The following is a 4,580-nucleotide window of genomic DNA, read 5'->3' on the forward strand; positions in this document are numbered from 1 at the left end:
TATTATTAGTTTTATCAAGATTTTAGTATTATTTTTACCATTATTATTATTATTATTAGTATTATTAATTATTAATTCAAATAAAGATTTTTCTATATAAAAATATAATTAGGACATAAAACATGACTATATTAATATTTTTGTAATAAATATTAACTATCTAGTTAAAGTATATTAAAAATAAATATATCTAATGAGGTATTAATGAAACATTAAAATAACAACTATATCACTAATAATATGTAAAATTGTTAAATTACAAATATATGTGTTAATATACATTAATGATATAGGTTCGTGAATCCGAGGCCAACCCTACACTTGTTCAATATTGTCATATGTATTTTTACTACAAAATACAGTATGGTGAGTTCATTTGATTTCCTTTTACTCTTTACATTTTTGGGACTGAGAATACATGCGCTACTTTTACAACTGCTTTATTAAATGCTTTTGAAATACATTTTGAACTGCGAATACATGAAATGCTTTTATAAATGTTTGACGAGATAGACACAAGCAAAACATTCCTCGAATGAATTATGTGAACGTGATAAGTGCCACCATTGAATTATGTGGACGTGATAATTGCCACAATTGATATGAATATTTTTTCCCTGATTATTATTGCTTGGTAACCTAAGAATTAGGGAACATCACTAATTTTGAGAATTAGTGCATGCCTAATTGACGCGAATCCTAAAGGTAGCTACCGGGTTTAACACCCCCACCCAGAATATTCACTAGACGGAAGGGCTAGTGGGCGTGGTGTTTAGTACTTCGAAATTTATATGATTATTATACAGACGAGATGTTCTGTTTTGGGGATATTATTATGCGCATTATATGTTAAGGTCGGTTACCAAGCCAAGCTATGAAAGAAATGAAAAGTGAATGTTATGTATCGAGAGAATGATTTTATACACAGGTTATGTGTATGTTATTTTTGTGCACAAGATATGTGTACGGTTACTAAGATTTATGAAAGATGATTTCGTACACGAGAAATGTGTACTGTATTTAAAAGATATCGCATGTACATTATAGGTGGAGCATCCTTTTCTAGGAGTTTATTCATAGGAGTGGCAATTTTAGAAAAATCTTTTATGAAACGTCGGTAAAAACCGGCATGCCCTAGAAAACTCCTAACTCCTCTAACATTGGTGGGATGTAGAAGTTTAGCAATTACATCTACTTTAGCTCTATCCACTTCAATTCCTTCCTTTGAGATTTTATGTCCAAGAACGATGCCTTCTTTAACCATGAAATGGCATTTCTCCCAATTAAGTACTAGATTTGATTGTTCGCATCTAATAAGCATTCGTTCAAGATTAACTAGACATGATTCAAATGTATCACCGAAGACTGAAAAGTCATCCATGAAAACTTCCATGCATTCTTCTATCATGTCGTGAAAAATCGCCATCATGCACCTTTGAAAGGTTGCAGGGGCGTTGTAAAGTCCAAATGGCATGCGTTTGTAAGCAAAAGTACCATAAGGGCACGTGAATGTGGTTTTCTGTTGGTCCTTGGGTGCTATTGGAATTTGAAAATATCCGGAAAAACCATCAAAAAACAATAGTAACTATTTCCGGCTAATCTTTCCAACATTTGATCAATGAAAGGTAAAGGAAAGTGATCTTTTCTGGTGGCGTCATTTAATTTTCTATAATCAATACATACACGCCATCCTGTTACAGTCCTAGTAGGAATAAGCTCATTTTTCTCATTTGTGATGACAGTCATGCCACCCTTCTTAGGTACGCATTGAACTGGGCTTACCCATGGACTATCAGAGATTGGATAAATTAAACCTGCATCAAGCAGTTTAATAATTTCTTTTTAACAACATCTTGCATATTAGGATTTAGTCTTCGTTGGCGTTGCACATACGTTTTATGACCTTCTTCCATAAGGATTTTATGTGTGTAATACGAAGGACTTATTCCTTTAATATCATGAATCTTCCATGCAATAGCTGGTTTATGAGCTTTTAGCCCAGAAATGAGTTGAGATTTTTCATTTTCAGTAAGAGAAGACGATATTATTACAGGTAATTCAGATTCACCATGTAAATAATCATATTCCAAATGGTTTGGAAGTGGCTTTAACTCTAATGTCAGTGGTTCTTCTATCGATGATTTATATCGATATCTGTCTTCTTCTTTTAGCATTTGAATTTCTTCTGTTGTTGGTTCATATCCATTAGCCATAAGTGTAGCTAACATTTCAGTTTCATCAATTGGTTCAGTTCCTTCTCCTAAAGAACATTCTCCTGTTCCTTGTAATTCTAGAAATTCTTCTAACAATTCTGCATGTGATTCTATAGTTTGAATATAATAACATGTATCATCTGCAGATTTCGGTTGTTGCATTGCTCTATCAACTGAAAAGGTAACACTCTCGTCCTCTATACTTAGGGTTAGTTTCTTACCAAACATGTCTATTATTGCCTTAGCTGTGTTTAAGAATGGTCTTCCTAATATGAGAGGAACTCGAGAATCTTCTTCCATATCCAGAATAACAAAATCTACTGGAAATACTAAAGTACCAACTTTAACTAGCATGTTCTCCATTATCCCTCTAGGATATTTTACTGATCGATCGGCTAGTTGTATACTTATTCGTGTTGGTTTCAATTCTCCAAGGTCTAGTTTAGCGTATAGTGAATACGGCATTAAATTTATACTAGCACCTAAGTCTGCCAATGCTTCTATTGAACTAAGACTTCCCAGAAAACAAGGAATCGTGAAACTTCCTGGATCTGATAATTTTTCTGGTATCTTATTCAACAGCACTGCAGAACAATTAGCATTCATTGTAACAGCCAAGAGTTCTTCCATTTTCTTTCTATTCGTGATTAGATCTTTCAGAAATTTAGCATATCTAGGCATTCCTGAAATCACATCAATGAAAGGAAGATTAACATTTATCTGTTTAAATATATCTAGGAATTTGGATTGCTCGGCTTCAAGTTTCTCTTTTTTCATTTTACTCGGGTAAGGAAGTGGTGGTTGATAAGGTTTAACATAAGGTTTAGCTTTAACTGTGTTATCTTCATTAACCTTTTTAACTACCGGTTCTGTTTCCTTATCTTGATCAGACTGTGGTTCTTGTGGAGTAGGAATAGCTTCATCAGAAATTACAGGTATTTCAGGTGGTTTAAGTGTCATACCACTTCTTGTGGTAATGACTTTAGCTGTTTCATTCCGAGGGTTAGCATTTTTATCACTAGGTAGACTTTCCGGTTTTCTTTCACCTATTAACCTTGCTAGGTTACTTACTTCTTGTTCCAGATTTTGAATAGAAGCATGTTGATTTCTAAATGCTTGAGCATTTTGTTCATTGGTTTGTTTCTGAGATGTGAAAAACTGAGTTTGAGATTCAACTAGCTTCGACATCATATCTTCTAAATTTGGCTTTTTATCATCGGTTTGTGGTGGTTTATTTTGAAAAATAAGTCTTTGCTGGTTGTAAGTATTGTTGGATACTTGTTGATTGCTAGGACCTTGTTGGTTGTTGTATGGAACATTTCGATTATAATTCTGGTTTTGATTGTAGTTTGGTCTTGGCGGTTGATAATTATTCTGATAATTATTTCCAGGCCTTTGGTTTATGTATGAAACATTCTCTCTTTGTTCCATTGTTAGTTCAATACTGAGACAATCTTTTGTTAAATGTGGTCCTCCACACTGCTCACAACTAATTCGTATTGAGTGTATATCCTTAGTCATCTTTTCCATTCGTCTCTTGACATGATCTATCTTTGCTGAAATGGAATCAAAGTCATGGCTAGAATCGGCTCTAGCTGCTTTAGATGATCTAACGATATCTTTTTCTTGGTGCCACTCATGTGAGTGGGAAGCAGTGTTATCAATAATTTTATAAGCGTCAGTTGCTGTTTTCTTCATAATGGAACCACCAGCTGCTATATCGATGTCTTTTCTTGTAGTGATGTTGCATCCTTGGTAGAATATTTGTACTATTTGACAAGTATCTAAACCATGTTGCGAACATCCTCTCAATAACTTTCCAAATCTTTTCCATGCCTCATATAAAGTTTCATTTGGCTTTTGTGTGAACGTAACAATTTCTCCTTGAAGTCTTACGGCTTTAGATGCCGGAAAGAATTGTTTAAGAATTTTTTCAACTAAAACGTCTCATGTATCAATCGCCCCTTCAGGTAACGATTCTAACCAATCTTTGGCTTCTCCCTTTAAAGTCCAGGGAAATAACATGAGATATATCTGTTCATCTTCAACTTCTCTGATTTTAAATAGTGTACAGATCCTATTAAATGTACGAAGATGTTCATTTGGATCTTCCTTCGGTGCACCACTAAATTGGCATTGATTAGTCACCATATGTAGAATTTGTCCTTTGATTTCATAATCTGGTGCATTTATGTCTGGTTGAGTAATTGCGTGACCTTGGCCAGTGCGTTTAGCTCTCATTCAGTCTTCCATACTTAGAGGTTCCAGATTTTCCATGATTGAATTTGTTGAATCTGAATCACTAGAGGATTCTGATTTAATGGTTGGTTCCTCAATAATCTCTGTTTGAATGATTGGTGGTTCTGG

The 4,580-nt window shown here is 34.1% G+C and overlaps 1 non-coding gene across 1 annotated transcript; it reads left to right on the forward strand.

The window, feature by feature from the left end:
* The first annotated feature begins 3,999 nt into the window (after positions 1-3,999).
* Positions 4,000-4,106, forward strand: LOC139903437 (small nucleolar RNA R71). Its single transcript, XR_011778255.1, has one exon. It is a non-coding gene; the product is annotated as a small nucleolar RNA R71 (small nucleolar RNA).
* Positions 4,107-4,580: the final 474 nt, after the last annotated feature.

This window comes from Rutidosis leptorrhynchoides, chromosome 3, assembly GCF_046630445.1.
Source record: "Rutidosis leptorrhynchoides isolate AG116_Rl617_1_P2 chromosome 3, CSIRO_AGI_Rlap_v1, whole genome shotgun sequence".
NCBI classification, from domain to species: domain Eukaryota; kingdom Viridiplantae; phylum Streptophyta; class Magnoliopsida; order Asterales; family Asteraceae; genus Rutidosis; species Rutidosis leptorrhynchoides.